The following is a 17,134-nucleotide window of genomic DNA, read 5'->3' on the forward strand; positions in this document are numbered from 1 at the left end:
TAAGGTTCTGTTCGAACACAACAGCTAACAAGAAATGAAATTCGCTCAGGGGCAGGCAAGAGATGAAAAACTACCTGAACAACATGGAAAAAGTCAAAGCTCAGCGGGCATAGAGTCACCCAATGTTGCCTCCTCACTGAATGATTACACCCGTACTACTGTGCCACAATAACATGCATTTCACAGCAATTTTTGGTTTAAACCAGGCAGTGAGGAGCAGTGGCGGCTGGTGGTATATTTTTGGGGAGACGTCAATCGGCGTAAGCCCACACTTTCCCCATCTAGGTCGCGGGCTTACTCCAGGCGGCAGACTTCAGGAATTATCTCCGGATGACTGACCCTGTTTTTCACCATCTGTTGGGAGAAGACTGCAGGACCTGAAGTTCACGACAGGCATCTCCCCCCAGGCTCTGGGGATCATTATCCCAGAGACCTGTTCTGCCATCATCTAAGTCGTGCAGAAGGACTATATTAAGGTAAGTTTTCTCCTTTAACATCACAATCTATGTATTGAATGTATGGTAATGGATTGTATTTCTTTCATCATTCCCTAATTACCATGATTGTAATATGTTGTGAATGTCCCCTTTGTTCTTAATGCATGCTGTAAGCTTTTAATGCTCCTTTTTTGGCCTACATGCATATTTACCTTCATGCTATCCTTGGCCCATACACACCTAGCCTAGTCACTTACCAATGTATTCTGTCAGCTCCATTGTAGTGCCATACCCTCCCCCCCCCCCTAAATGTCTACAAATGTTTTTGTTCTCATTAAATCCAGGCAGAGTGGCAGAGGCCTTTTTGTGGGCCCAAACTCATCAAGAACCCCCCCCCCCCCCCAAATGTCTACAAATGTTTTTGTTCTCATTAAATTCAGGCAGAGTGGCAGAGGTTTTTTTGGGGAGCCCAAACTCAACTAGAACCCTCCCCCCCATCTAAAATGTCTGTAGCAAACCCCCCGAAGGAGCTTCTTTTCTTTGTTCAGTTCGTCACTCTGCCTTTCAACACCAATGAACTCCCAGCCCCTCTGGCACACCTATCAATGTTATTAATGGAATAACTCCACAGGAATACACAACACAGTTCCATTTGTAGTTTACTTTAAAAAAAAGTTCAGGTTAACATTTGTCAGCCAAGACCTGTATAAGTACCCAGGACTTGGCTGAAATTGCTATAATTTTAAACGCTAAGGTTTGGTCGCATGTTGTAATACGTCCAACCTTACAAGCTCCACGCCTTTCTTTATGTGAGAGAGAGATGATGTAGAGAACCCCCAAACTCCTGTTTGCGTGGAGTGATGCCTGGGGCCAATACTGAATTCTCACATAAAGAAGTGCATTGAAATCCTTGCTAACCGCAGTTGTGGTTCACTCCCGTTCACCAGAGCTGTTACAAATAGGGAGTTTACAAACAAGCATTTACATAGTTAGGTAGAAAAAAGTTCAACCAACCAAAAGTTCTGGGAGTCTGTGTGTAAAGAGAGAAAGGAGGGCGAAAAAGCCCCTTCTGCTGCAGCAGACAGCTGTCCCCTAATAGATTAGATCAGTCTGGAGAAGTACCTGCTACACACTCCCCCCACCAAAGAACCTTTGGTCTCCAAAGGAAATAAAAAGTCTGTAACCTGTTACATGCTGGTAGATAGCCATCGAAGGGGAAGTTCTGAGTCCCAATGCCCCATATCTCTAGCTCTTTTAACTTCTGTAATGGCAGGTGTTTGAGGTGCCTGTCATAGAAGTGTCTGTAGAGGAGAGTCACTTGAGCTCCAGTATCCAGGAGGGCCTTGGTATAGAATCCTTCCACTTGGATGGAGACAACCGGAGAGGGTCCCACTAGCTTGGCAGGGAATTTGTGGAAAGTGGCAGGCTTGGCCTATCCTGTAGCTTGTATCCGCACTCCTTTCTTGCGGGAGCTCTGATCTGGCTTAAATCTCTTTTCGGTCTGGTGTGCATTGACTCTCCGACGCCAAGTAGCATAGGTCAAAGGGTGTGGGACAGTGGGTCGCTTAGAGGCAACAACAGCAGCCCTCTGCAGAGGTTTGGACTCCCGCTGTGGTCTCCCAGCTTCGTTATGTGTTTTGGAGCTAGCTAATGTAGATGGGTATTGTGTTTCAGCCTGCACTGGACTTGGCATACTTGTCCATAATGTCAGACTCCTCCGCAGTTTAAACAAATCCCTTGGTTTGCTGGCTTCTGCGCCTAAGCAACCGTAGAGCTTCTTGGGCCCCTCTGATACTTCATCGCTGGGTAGAACAACTGGCTTGGCGGTCAACAGGGCCATCATCTCCATCAGTGGTGAGTCTTAAGAAGCTCGACCTGAGGGTTGCCATCAGCTGCACTGACCATCCTGATCCCGACAACAGATTCTGGCTTCCAGCTTTCCTTTTTGTTTTCCAGCATGGCCTCCTCTTCTCGCACAATCCGGATCAGGTCTGGATACTTCAAGATGCCACCATCTTGCTGGCTTCTCAACAGGAAGGTGATAGGGTCCAAGGGTTGGGCACCCCTAAAGACTTGCGGTGCTCAGATTTCATCCACCTTCCGAGGGTCTAGACCCTTCTTCAGCAAGATCTGGTGTATAATTTTGTCCAAACGTCTTATTTACTTCGACAGCTTCTCTCCCCCATTTTGGTAAGTGTGCCCCAACTGGTAAATAAGATCAGAAACTTTCTCTGTGTGCCCAAACACATCCTGTAAAATGTTCAGATAATCCTGGAAAACACAATCTTGCTTGCTGAGCTTCAAATTGCGGATAGCTTCTGAGGCGGGCCCTTTCAAGCTCTCTGTGATTCTCTGTTTCTTGTGGGTGTCAGGAATGTCCCATTCATCCAAGGCTTGTGTGGCTTGGTCCAGCCACTCTTCAAAGTTGTCCTCCCCTGTAGGCACTGGTTGTCTTCCAGATAAAACCCTGAGCTTCCGATACCCAGTTGCCGAGTATGTCAGAGGGTCTCTCTGACATTTTGAAACAAAGTCTCCCAGGGCAACAAAGAGTTTTGGTCCAATCGTGGCCAGAGGTGACAGGGAGGGAACTTCAGTTCAGGTTAACATTTGTCAGCCAAAACCAGTATAAGTACCCAGGACTTGGCTGAAACAGTTTAAAGAAACAATCAGGAACACTATGCAACCAATGAAAGCAATAAGTAACAATATGCACAGATTAAACAGACTCCCCAATAACTTTTTGGTGTGTGTGGGATGCTGTGGCTAAAGAGAACCCCAGGCCGGCCTACGATGCTTCTAGTACACACCCGGTAAAATTATCTCAATACCCGTGGTGTGTCCCCTTTAAGAGCAACAGCGGTAATGTCCTGGAGGCAAAGCTTTGCGTTTTATTACCTTCGCCGGCAATGTAGGAGCTCTGTGGACAATATTTGGATGTGGTATTCTATGAAAAGCATTAAAGGTTCCATGGCAAAGCCCCCTCACCAAATCCTGTACACAGTCAGCGGTCCTCCCCTGAGCGATCGATCGATCTTAGATGCAGGTGTGTCGCAGTGGCATTCAGTCCTTGAGCTGTTGCAGGGTGTCCTTCATTAGCATGGACAGTCTGTTCCTCTGGGCTGGAGCTGCATGAACAATCTGTTCCTCTGGGCTGGAGTTGCAGGCTGTGTGCCCCTTGGTAGGCTGCGATTCCACACACACATAGAGTGCAGGAGATGCTCTCCTGATGGGGTGCAGGCAAAAAGAGGCTCTGGCCTAGTTCCTCTGTCTTTTCATCTCCTCCCCCACAGTCCTTTGCTGCTGTCTGATGATTGGCTCAGGCTCTTCCAATATGGAGTTTATAGACAACCTCCAATGGGGAGTTTACAAACAAGTAGTACTGAGAGTCTGTGTGTGAAGAGGGAAAGGGGAGGGTGAAAAAGCCCATGCTGCTGCAGCAGACAGCTGTCCCCTAATTGATGTCCCCTGTTGATGCCTCGTATGGAGAAATGCAGTGTCGGGCAGAGCAATACAATCTGACGTCACCACTCCCCCAGCTGACAGATTATTTTTTTTAAAACTGCTTTGCCTGAAAAGTTTTTACATTGGATGTCAGTAACCATGCACTTCAAAATAAAGGGATTTTAATTTTTAAACCTACTGCACCATGAAGCTTTTCATCTCTTCCTTTTACCATACCCTCATTTACCATGTTCTGTGCTGGGAGTGATTTCTGTCTTCTGGGAGTGATCCTGTCTTTGGTAAGATCGTGTGCACTTTTTCCAGACGCTTGGTGGAGGGAAAGGATAGGATCGGATAAAACGATCGGCTGCTGTGGAGTCATATGGATATTTGCTGAGCTCTCATGGTCTCTGTAATAGGGATCCACCAGATCTAGTAAGCGGCCCCTCTATACACCATTTTTCGTGTGTTTGGCTAAAAACTCTGGATGAAGATTATCTTTCATGTACCTCTGATTACAGCAAGCTGTGTTTCAGCCACCTTAAATTGGACTTTGTTGTGTGTGTTTGTGTCATTGGTTTATACCACACTGATTTATTCAAGCCAATTAGTTTATCCACTTGAACTTTATTTGCATTCTAAAGGTTGCGCATTTTTACATATATTTTTGACAGTCAAGAAGTACCTGCTACATGTCTACAAATGTTTTTGTTCTCATTAAATTCAGGTAGAGTGATAGAGGCTTTTTTTGTTGGTGTTGTTGGCCCAAACTCATCTAGAACCCCCCCCCCCCTAAAATGTCTACAAATGTTTTGTTTTTCAATTCAGGCAGAGTGGCAGAGGCTTTTTGGGGGGGCACAAACTCATCTAGAACCCACCCCCTAAAATGTCTACAAATGGTTTTGTTCTCATTAAAATGTAGGCAGAGTGGCAGAGGCTTTTTTTTGTGGGCCCAAACTCATCTAGAACTCCCCCCCCCCCTAAAATGTTTCCAATGGGCCATCAGAGGGGGTGAAGAATCTAATAATTGAACCTTATATTTTTGTCTTTAAATACTTCTTTAAATAAATGTTATACTGATGTTGGCCAAGAATGTTTTTGTATAATCTGCTTGCAATGTTATGTGCAATAATACTAATATTTTTTTTTCTGGTTTGACTCCTCAGTTTCCTTCAACACCACAGGAATGGCAGACCGTGGCATCCCAGTTTGCCCACCGGTGGGACTTTCCCAACTGTGGAGGTGCAATAGATGGGAAACTCATCCACATTATGCCACCACCCCATTCGGGGGCATACTATTTAAATTATAAGGGGTTTCATAGTATCGTGTTGATGGTGTCGGCACAATATGAGTTCCTCTATGTGGACGTGGGGAAGATGGCCGGATGTCCAATGGTGGAGTCTTCGCCCAGATGGAGTTTTCCTGACATCTCCAGAGTAGTGGCCTGGCATTGCCACCTGATGAAGACAATGAGGAAGGACTTTCGTTTGTGTTCGTCGCAGATGAAGCCTTTGGTCTGGGACCACATCTGATGAGGCCATTCCCCCAGAGGACCCTCACCACGGAGAGGAGGGTTTTTGACTACTGTCTGGCCAGAGCCCGAAGAGTTGTTGAGAATGCCTTCGGGATAATGGCCAGCCGGTTCCTCCTATTTCTGACACATGGCGAAATACAAATGTAACCACAACATCTTATACTGCTGCATACTGCACAATTTTTTGCGCAAAAATTCACCAAATTATCTTTGTTTAGTTAGGCCTGAGGCCGGACTTTCAGGGAATCCCCCGATGGGCCTGAATCTGGCTTGCCCCCCCCAAAATGCCCATGAAGTGCACCAAAAATATATTGATTTTTTTACGGGTAGGGGGGTCATTGCTATGCCAGACAATGTTTAAATCTTTTTTTTTTATAATAAAAACAAAATTATCTGTTAAAATCTTGAATTTTATTTATTGCTTGTATTTCTTTTAGCCTCTTAGGTTCTCCTAGTGCACTTGTAGTGCCAAATGGATGTTCATTTAGTAAATAACCCCCATTGTCACTGTAAACACCAACTTATTAATAACAATGGTATTTAGCATTGAAATAAGAAGCCATACATAGTTGTTTATAAAAAGTTTTACACATTCACATGTGCGTTATAAAAAAAATGTACAACTTTAATTTTTTTTTACATTTTTTCATAATTTTTTATTTTTTTGGGCATAAACAAGCATGTTTCTAAACATAACATACACAACTCTGGAACTTACAAAGTTCAACATTGAAAAACTGAAGGCAATATCAGATATTATGTGTCCAAAATGTGTTGATCTTGCCCTCATCAGATGGGGTGATGTCACCCCTGAACAAGCCAAATTTTTAAGATGCACTAAAATTGTGAGGCAAAATGGGTATTTTCCTCCTGATCCCATGCCTAATGTCAACATGTGCTATCTCCCATCATGGGGGATCAATGGACGTGTTTTGGGAGTGCAACCCCTTCCTCTCACCTACTTGAGTTGCGAGGAAGGGGTTGCATCCACAAAACACGTACATTGATATCCCCTAAAGGGAGATAGCACATGTTGACACAGTGTTCAAGAAGAAAGTAGTAAAAAATAAAAAAAATGATGTTAAAAAAAAAGGGGGGGGGGATTTTGTGTTTTTTAGATTCTTAAATTTTTGATCCATGAGATTTATGTTATTCCTCATGATGTCTAGTTCTCGACTACACACCATGATTTCCTGTATTAAAATTTGTGAAATGAGGAGTTTCTTCTTCACCAACATGTTCATCACCTACGAATAAAAAAAAGCTATTATAAATATGCAGGCCTACATCTCTTACCTGAAGCTGTGGCGACAGACACTTACCTGTTGTGGTGACAATTTTCACCACTTCATCCACCTCTCCTTCCTCCATCTTCAGCTTGGGGTTCTCTCTGCTCCCCTTCTTTAGTGGTGTCCTCCGAGTCTTTGCTCCCCTATGAGAATGAAACAAAAAGGTATACTTAGCACACAGATATTTGAGGCCAAAAATAGGAATATGAAAAATTGCTTGGAAGTGCGGTACAATTGTCTGTTTTGGCGGAGTTCCAAGCTGACAACATGATTTTTGCCCTTACCAAAGCTGGAATACTTATCTTTTTTGGTCAAGTTTCACACATGGAGACACCCCAAGTATCCACTGGAGCACCTGTGGGGAACACCCTATAAAGGTTGTTCTGGTGTCCCACACTAGTGCTCCTGAGTCCAGATGTGTAAACAGCTGCTGAGTGTCCTCTCCTTTACACTGAATCAAGTTTGCATTTTATTCTATTTACAAACACATCTAGACAACAATGTCATAAACGTATTTTAATACAAATAGGCATGAACAAATGTAGTTAACCCTGTATCTACCAAAAACATTGTATGTAGTGAGTGAATAATGTTTACTACGACCGATTACTGTGCCCACGAACCTGAAAGTTGTCATTTGCAACTGTCCAACTGTAAAAAAAAGCACATGGAGCAACATGCAAGTAATAATCATAATAGGAACACAGGACAAATACAAACTTTTTTGAAGGACTTTCTTGATCCTCCTGTACTGGTAGTGCTCCTTCAGTTTCAGGTCTAACCAGTGTTTCCTGAGCTGCTACTTGGATCGCCGTACCCCGAAATTCCTGTGCAGACTCCTGACAACTTTAGACATGATCTTGGCTTTTCTCACATTGGGGTTCTAGTATGGCCCATGCTTCCCATCATAGTCTGTCCTCCTCAAGATGTCCACCATCTCCGCCATCTCTGCAAAGGACATATTTGAGGCCGTATATCTCCTCCTGGATCGTGATGTTCTGGCTCTAGGCTTTCCTCGTCATTAGTGGAATTATCAGCCACCTGCTGTGTCTCCGCCATGTCGTCTCCCACTGCACACTGTCGTCTCCCACTGCACGCCGAAAGAGAGGAATATACTAGAAATAACGTCAGGGGCGGGCAACACGGGCAGAATTTCACGCATCCGCAGTGTATATAAAGCTAACATGCATGTGTCGTACCTACGTCCTGTGTGCGGAGGAAGGAGTAGGCGCTGAATGTGAGACCGAAGGTAACATTTAAACTTGGCTCATCAGTGGCCTATACTGATTCTAGATTATGGCCTATATGGGGATAAGATTAGTAGAGTTTACACTGACAGTAGTATTTTTGGCTTGTGTTTTGTCTTGCAGAAAGAATGAATGCTTTCAAAAAGCACGATTTTATGTGTGAGTTCCTGGTCAGATACAGGAAGCTGCCTGCTTTGTGGTAAACCAAAAATCCCATACATAAGAAAAGAGGAGCAAGGACGGAAGTGCTGGAGAAACTGCTGCAATTTGTCCAGACACAGGTCCCCACTGCAACCCTCCAGGATGTGGACAATAAAATTGGGAACTTGAGGGGTACATACAGGAGGGAGCGCACTAAGGTCTTGGATTCACAGAAGTCAGGAGCAGCAGCAGTGGATGTTTATGTACCCAGTCTGTGGTACTACAACAAATTGCACTTTCTGGATGACCAGTTTGAAGTGAGGCCATCACTTTCTACCCTTTCCTCCACTCTTCCATCCAGCCTTCCCTCCAGCCTAGCTGAGGCTTCTGAGGAGCAACCTGAGCCTTCCATCCTGGAAGAAGTGGATGTGCCAAGCTGGAGCCAGGTATAGAATTTTTAAAAAGGTTTATTGTCCTAAAATTAATGATGTAAAATAAATGTTAATATTGAAAATAAAATAATGTTTGAAAAAACATATCAATAGACAGTGGTGGCCAAAAATGATTGGGACAAGAATGAAAACTACTGGGGTCAGAATGAGAGTCTTTTCTATTTTTTTAACATTCAATTTGCAACAGTCATGAGATGAAAATTGTGTGCGATTGAATCAAAAACTAAAACTAGCAGTAGGAGGCAGGGGTCAGTGTCAACCAGGAGGTGGCCAAGCCCAGTGGCAGCCAGGAGGTGGCAGGGCCCAGTGGCAGCACCCAATCCCAGGTGCCTTCCCTCCTCCTTCAAACAAAAAGGCCCAAGAGGGGTAGGAACGTGGAGAAGGCAACACTGGCCCTCATTAGGGAGGCTCATGCCACACTCCAAGAGCCCCCCCACCACTCAAGAGGCAAAAATCAGGCGATGGAGATAGGCCAACGCCTCTTCTGTGAGACCCTTATTTTCAAGGCCCCAAATATGGGGTTGATGGGTGAACTAAGTACAGACATTTGTGAGGTCACCCATCCTTCTCCACCTCCTCCTGTGCCACAGGCTCCAAGGAAGCGTGAAGTGAAGGCAGCAGGGAAGGGTGCAGGGAAGGCTACAAAGAAAACAAGAAAGTGATGGCCTGGCTTCAGTCTGGTCTGACAGAAGACGCAGCTATGATTAAGCACTAAGTTATAGTGTATCCTGTTTGCTGTGGCATGTATCCTGTGATCCTGTTTTAACAATAAAAAGCAATATTTTTGGGGTGCGGCGGTCCGGACATCCTCTTTCGTTTGTATGCTGCTCTTCCTGATCTCTGGGAGTCCAGGACCAGATTGTGCTCCCCATTGTATGTACTTTTCAAGCTCCCAATTTTTCTGTCCACAGAGTTGATGTCTGCCCTGGGGTCCAAAGGCTTCGCAAATTGCAGCAATTTCTTCAGCAATGCCTTCCCTCTTTATTTTGTTACCCAGAATAACTGGATATTTTATTTTCTGAAAATACTTGCCTATGTGTTTTTCTTTAAATAGGACAGTTTGTGAGTAGGCAGGTACATTTCAAAAATACAATGTCAACTTAACAAGGTACACCAACCAACCTCCTTGAGTAAAAAAAAAAATACAAGATAATAATTAATGTTGTTGTGGTAACTTGACACATCAAAATAAAAATAAAAAATTATGGAGATCACTAGAACATATTTGAAAAAAAAATTCAGATCTTGATTACAATTTTAAATAATTTTTTTTTAATCATTATTATGGAGATCTGGCTCTAAAAAACAAATAAATATTCATGAGATCACAAGAAATAATAAAGAAACAAGTTTGTCATAACTCTGTGAATATAATCAGCAAAACAACCTCATTATTGTAGCATTATAAAGAAGAAAAGAATGCGCTGCATTAACCGATGCAATAATTTGCAGCGTGATGACGAATGTGCTATCTACATTACGAACACTAGTCTTACAGAACGAGCGCTCCCATCTCATATTTGATTCCGAGCATGCGGAAAAGCATACAGACGAGCGGTTTTCTTGATGTGAAAAAAGAGATCCTGCTTTCTTTTTTTCCCCAACAGTTTTCCCGACGAGAAAACCGGTCGTGTGTATGAGGCATCTGGCTCAAATCTCAAAACAAGGCTGCATGTAAAGTAGGGACGGGCGCATCGATTAGGGGGGCGGCACCCCTGCGCCCCGTATGAACGGGCCACCTGCTCACCACCTGTTGCATCACTTTCCAGAGGAGCAGCATTGTATACCACATTTGTGAATAAGCTCTTATGCCGCGTACACATGATCGGATTTTCCGTCGGAAAAACCTTGGATGGTTTTTCCGACGGAATTCCGCTCAAGCTTGGCTTGCATACACAAGGTCACTCAAATGTTCTCTGAACTTTCGACCGTCAAGAACGCGGTGAGGTACAACACTATGAAGAGCCCAGAAAATGAAGTTCAATGCTTCTGAGTATGCGTTGAATTGTTTCCGAGCATGCGCCAGAATTTTGCGCGTTGGAATTTCTACAGACAATCTGAATTTTTTTCCGTCTGAAAATTTGAGAACCAGCTTTCAGTCTTTTGTTGGCGGAAATTCCAACAGCAAAAGTCCGATGGAGCATACACATGGTGGGAATTTCCATCCGAATTTCCGATCGTGTGTACGGGGCATTAGTTGCATTTGGCAGTGACACCCTAAAGCTTATTCACATGTGAAGTTGGGCAGTGGTAAAAACCCTGCCCCCAATCCTTACCCCCTTTAGCTTCCGAGGCAACAACTAAGGTTTTACTCATGCTGCGGCAGGAATGATACCTTCACTCTGCAAACAAGTGCAATGCACGCAGCTGCACAGTGCTTGTGTGGGGTCCAAAGGGTTAAATCAGGTGGTGAGGAGGTGATACAACTCCTCTACACTGCCTTCTTTAACTGCTTGGTCGCCATACTACACAAGGTTACAGGGCGCTTGCAGATTGGCCCAATCACTTAAAAGTGTCTAGCTTAACGTGCGTTGTAACTGACAACCGTGCAAGGGTGTTTAATTCCTGCTGCAGCCGCAACATGTGTACACCCCTGGCCACTGCAGTTAAAGGGGCTGTGGGGTGGTAAAAACAGGGCACAAAACCACAAAAGTAAACAAGCACTTACTGTCCTGAGCCATAGTTGCTTTTTAGGACACCCCTGGGATGAGGACAGGGAGTGACCCCTATCACATGTCCCATATAATGTCTTCTCTCCCCTCTGTACAATAACACGCAGACAATTTTCAGAGCAGAAAACAGCCCTTAGCCCTCCGAAGTAGCCCAATCTGTCTGTAAATAAAACAAACAAACTGTCATCCCCAGGGTCGGTAGATCCCTCCCAAATCTCCCTGCCCCCAGATAACCAACCACTTTCTGGCCAGCTCGGGCACACACAACTTGGTAAGGTTAAAGTATAAGTAAAGGCAAAACTTTTTTTTAGTTTCAGGAGAGGGATTAGAACATCTATCAGTTTTTATTGCGGTCCGTGCCCCCATTAGGGAGATTCGTCCTCTCTATTAGACCCCTTTCACACTGAAGTGTTTTTACAGCGTTTTAACGTTAAAAATAGCACTATTAAAACGCTCATAAAATGCTCTCCATGCATCTCAATGAACCCTTTCACACTGAGTCCTGCAAGCAGCATCTTTGAAGCAGCGTTTGGGCGCTGAAAAAAACACTCCAAAAACGCCCCTCTCCATTTAAATGAATTGAAAGCGCTGTAAAAGTACCTTGCCCTTTCACACTGAGGCGTTGCACTGGTGGGGCATTGAGAAAAGTTCTGAAACAGCATCTTTGAAGCAGCTTTTGGGCGCTGGAAAAAAAACGCTCCAAAAACGCCCCTCTCCATTGAAATTAATTGAAAGCGCTGTAAAAACGCCTTGCCCTTTCACACTGAGGCACTGCAAAAACGCCCTAAAACTTTAGGGTCTTAGCAGTGCTTTACCAGCGTTTTTCAGGCGCTGGCAGTGTGAAAGGACTCTGAAAGCACTCAGGCTTTCACATTGGGATTGCAGATGAGGCTTCTCCTGAAAAATGCTCGAAAAACGCTCCAACAACGCCCGAAAAACGCCCCAGTGTGAAAGGGGCCTTAGTCCTGTTTTCCAATATCATTAAAAGTGAAAGTAAAAGAAAACCCCAAATTTTGGGTTGTTCTCAGAAAAGTAACAAAGGGGATATCTTCCAATGGGCACTAGTTCTAGTAACCTGGGAGTCCCCAAGGGATTTCCTTAATTTGCATGGATTTCCTCTCACTTCCTGTTTGGCTATGGGACATGAAGTGATGGTAAATCTCCAAAATGGGACAAAGATGGCGGGAAAAAAAAATCTGACAGGAGTTTACCAAAAATGAAAAAAAAAATTAAAATTGTATCAAATACTTACCGTAATTTTCCTTTCCTGACGCCAAACCATGGCAGCATACTAGTGATAGAGCTCCGCCTCTTGACCACTCCCTCAGGACCAGTGAATAGCATAAATTAAGGCATGGTTAGCCGCCACCCTATTCTTTGTAACAAGCCACATACCGAACGCACATGGGTGGGCTCATATGCTGCCATGGTTTGGCGTCAGGAAAGGAAAATTAGCGTACTAGTGATAAATAACTAGCTGACAGGGTGGGATCTACTTGTCCAACCAATCCTCTAATTAGGATGAGACAGAGGACTGAGTAGTCCTTCCTACAAAGTTCCCTGATGACAGGACCCCCGGGTCTATTCTGTCAAGTTTGAGTAGGAATGTTGGGAAGACCACGATACCCCTCTACAGATGGGCACCACAGATTCTTTTGAATGTGTTGCCTATGAGGCTTCAACTGCTCTGGTAGAGTGCTCCGCCACCGCTGATGGAGGCTCGCAACCTCTAGACCTATATGTACAACCAAGCCTGCTAGGTCCAGGCAGTAACTTCTTTCCCTTGATTCCAAGCTGGAATGACAAAAGGTTTATTTAGATAACCTGAAAGGGACAATTGTGGACAGATACTATTTTAAAGTTATGAAAATTATCAGTTTGTGAGACTTTCCTGTGTTCTGGAAAGTTAGGCAATGTCCAGCTGTCTGTTAAATAGCAGTCTGTTGCCATGTTTGTGGCAAGATGATCTACAAGACCAACTGTACTCCTTTTGGAAAGAAAATAATGTGTGTGTATATATATATATATATATATATATATATATATATATATATATATATATATATATATATTTACTTTGAAGCTCCAAGAGCTTGAATCTCCGATAACCTTCTGCCTAAAGTTCTTGCAATTGATACTGCCTTATAAGCATAGGCGTGCGCACGGGGTGTGCCGGGTGTGCCTGGGAACACCCTAATGCTCAGGCACATCTGGCACACCCCAGGGCTTATTTTCCGGCAGTATGTGTAGGATCTCCATTTTGGCATCTCTGCTATGCGACAATGTCAGATTCTGCAAATGGGACCATTCTTTTATTGGCTATGTAACTCCTGTGTGTGAAAGCCACTGGCCGCGGAGTAAGCTGACAGGCAGCCATATTTTCCAATGCTACCTCTATAGTTCCGGCTCCCTGGCAGCTGAATATCACTCCGCTGCCTGCTTACACCTGGCCAGTGGCTTGCACTCACAGGAGCAAGTCGGTTTTAGCAACACGTCCTGCCACCGCAGGGTTCTCGCAGCCCATCACTTCCCTGGACCGCTCCGAGCAGAGGAGAAGGGGCATACCAAGATGTTGGCGAGAGCGGGGGGTGCAAATTGTCAGTGTTCTACTGCTCTTCTAACTTCTTCCAAGCCCAACGCCGAGGCTACTGCTACCGCCCGCCCACACACAGCAGAACGAATCTGTCTCCTCCCCTCCTCCTTCTCATTCAGCTCTGTATACACACAAAAGGAGGGGAGGAGGAACACGCTCTGACTTCAGGTCTGTACAATCTTTTCCATGCTTTAATGATAGACAGGGAGGAGGGGAAGAGAGTGGCTGGGATTGGGAAGAGGGGAACTAAAACGATGTACATACAGTGCAGCCTGGGATAGAACTACAGGTCCCAGCATGCTCTGCACCTCTCTTGCAGCCTATCATATAACTACAAGTCCCAGCATGCTCTGCACCTCTCTTGCAGCCTATGATAGGACTACAAGTCCCAGCATTCTCTGCACCTCTCTTGCAGCCTATGATAGAACTACAAGTGTCAGCATGCTGTGCACCTCTCTTGCAGCCTATGATAGACCTACAAGTCCCAGTATGCTCTGCACCTTTCTTGCAGCCTTTGATAGAACTACAAGTCCCAGCATGCTCTGCACCTCTCTTGCAGCCTATGATAGAACTACAAGTGTCAGCATGCTCTGCACCTCTCTTACAGCCTATGATAGAACTACAAGTGTCAGCATGCTCTGCACCTCTCTTACAGCCTATGATAGAACTACAAGTGTCAGCATGCTCTGCATTTTCATTGCAGCCTATGATAGAACTAAAAGTCCCACTATGCTATGCAGGAGCATTACAGGCTGTGATTGGGCTACAAGTCCCAGCATGCTTTACAAAGGTGGGGCTGGAGACCAGGGGGGTACAGAGATGGGGCTGAAGACCAGGGGGGTACAGAGGTGGGGCTGAAGACCAGGGGGGTACAGAGGTGGGGCTGAAGACCAGGGAGGTACAGAGGTGGGGCTGAAGACCAGGGAGGTACAGAGGTGGGGCTGAAGACCAGGGGGGTACAGAGGTGGGGCTGAAGACCAGGGGGGTACAGAGGTGGGGCTGAAGACCAGGGGGGTACAGAGGTGGGGCTGAAGACCAGGGGGGTACAGAGGTGGGGCTGAAGACCAGGGGGGTACAGAGGTGGGGCTGAAGACCAGGGGGTACAGAAGTGGGGCTGAAGACCAGGGGGGTACAGATGTGCAGGAGGTACAGTGTTGGGCCAGATTAGCAGGAGGGTTCAGTGTTGGGGAAGAAAAGCAGGGGGTGTGAAGCAGTGGGGCAGATGTAAAAGGTGTATTGGTGGGGCAGATGAGAAAGCGGGTTACATTGGTGGGGCAGATGAGTTCAGTGTTAAGACAGATGAGAAAGTGATTCAGTAGTAAGAAAGAAGAGCATAGGGATATGGCTATAGAACAGTACCCCTTCAAGAAGAGTGGGCAAAATCGGACTTTGAGGCTCGTGGAAGTATAAAAAAATATATATTTTATTACAAAAATTTACAAAATGTACACTAACAATGGTATAATGGAAAGCAACTGATAACAATCACAATACAACCATTCAGAACAAGAGAATAGTGAAAGAATCCTATTGAAGTCGCCTACGCGTTTCACCGTGGGGCTTCTTCAGGACGAAATGAACAGGATTATTGCTACTATGTAGCCATGATTTTCACAATCTGTGAATAGTACACATCATATTAGTACAGCATAAAAAATGATAATGATGATATTTACATAAAAGAAAAAATTCCTAAAACATATATCTTTATCAATTGATTAAAACCAGCGAAAAAACACACAAATTTTTGCAATACATATGGGTTACAACATGTGGCTACATCACCTGATACACAGCGGTGGATATAATCATCCAGGAAGATTCCAATGATAGATGAAATATATACCGATGGTAGTAGATAGTACAAAAAATATGTTTAGAGATCGATGATCTGATAAAGAGGGGGAGGAAAAAAGCAATAAGCGCATATTTACGCTAACAATATATGTATATCCTTAAGCATTATAATATACGCCTATATATATATATATATGTCTACATGCGTATATGTCCATGGAGAAAAAAAGAGAAGTAAAGAAAATAAATTGCAAAGTCTTACATCCTATAATATATAATAGGGCAACAAGTAAACCATGTTGATTGGAAACATACCGCAGGTCCAGGCCAAATATGTCAATAATGACATGAGCAAATACACATTACAGTCCCCAGGCAAAAGAAGACGTGTCGGGGATAGAGATGCAGGTAACCGAATCCCTATGCAGAGTGGAAAGGCAACACATGGATGCAAAGAAAAAAGGAAGAAAAATGAGAGAAGAAAGGGGGAGAAAAGATAATAAATAAAATAAATATATTGGAAGTCCACGTCAGGCGGAGACGTATCTAAATATTAGACGATGTCTTTGAACCATTACATATAGCAAATGCCAGACATAAATACCTTAAAAATCCACTAGGGGACCTAAAGCTGGGGCAAAAGACAGCTCACAGAGGCAAACATAAGGCCATCCATCAATAAAGGAACAGCATCTCCCATGTAACAGAGATCATCTTGCAAACACCTCTGTGGACATATAATAAACAGAGCACCGTTTTCAATAGACATCCAGGGGATATGGAAATGGATTAGGGAGATTAAGGGCGGTCAGCAGGTACTTACTGTGTGCATGTAGCGTCCGTGTATGCCCCAGGGTCACAGCCTGTGCTGAGTACACAGCTGATCTGTGCAGCTGGGTTTAAATACACTGGGGAATTGCATGCTGGCTTGATGACATCATCAGCAAGCGCCGTATGAATACATTGTGCTCCCTGAGAGTAGGAAGGGCTTGATTGGACAGCCCAAGTGGGAGGCACCAGGAGGCCAGAACCAGCCCTGATTGGCCAGATCTCGCCATATAGATAGAATGTAAGAACTGAATACAGCAGCCCAAGTGGGAGGCGCCAAGGAAGTGCACCGAATCCCTGATTGGCCGGGTATCGCCGTGTATACAGGGGTGCAGGGCATGTATAGTTAGTATCATAGATACAAGGCAGACACTGTGGGCGTAAAAAGAGGCGTGTCAGGGTGTAACATAGAAGTATAGGTAAAGCAGCAGGCGGCTAAATATTAAGGGACATTCTGAGTCCCAGCAGCAAAAAAAAAAAAAAAAAAGGAAGGAACTGTCCACACGTCCCAGCACCATACAGATGGCCAAAAACGGGTCAACCAATGAAAAAACGAGACGACCGCTCAACACAATACCATTTGGTAGTGTGTTCCTAAAACCCTGGTGATAAGAAACCACTGCTACAGTAAATCATTTTCTGGTCAAATAATAAGAATAAAGGCCAGGAAAAGCAAAGCATCCCCTATTTAGCACAGTGA

The 17,134-nt window shown here is 44.5% G+C and overlaps 1 protein-coding gene and 1 long non-coding RNA gene across 4 annotated transcripts in view; one reads left to right on the plus strand and one right to left on the minus strand.

The window, feature by feature from the left end:
- The window catches only part of SLC26A9 (solute carrier family 26 member 9), a 736,991-nt gene that overhangs the window by 345,174 nt on the left and 374,683 nt on the right, over window positions 1-17,134 (plus strand). The gene's annotated exons all lie outside the window — the stretch shown is intronic.
- Window positions 15,309-16,543, minus strand: LOC120927150. Its single transcript, XR_005747044.1, has 5 exons — window positions 16,430-16,543; window positions 16,211-16,333; window positions 15,922-16,026; window positions 15,595-15,700; window positions 15,309-15,427 (listed from the first exon to the last, which is right to left on the minus strand). It is a non-coding gene; the product is annotated as an uncharacterized LOC120927150 (long non-coding RNA).

The sequence above is a fragment of the Rana temporaria genome, chromosome 2, assembly GCF_905171775.1.
Source record: "Rana temporaria chromosome 2, aRanTem1.1, whole genome shotgun sequence".
Taxonomy (NCBI): Eukaryota; Metazoa; Chordata; class Amphibia; order Anura; family Ranidae; genus Rana; species Rana temporaria.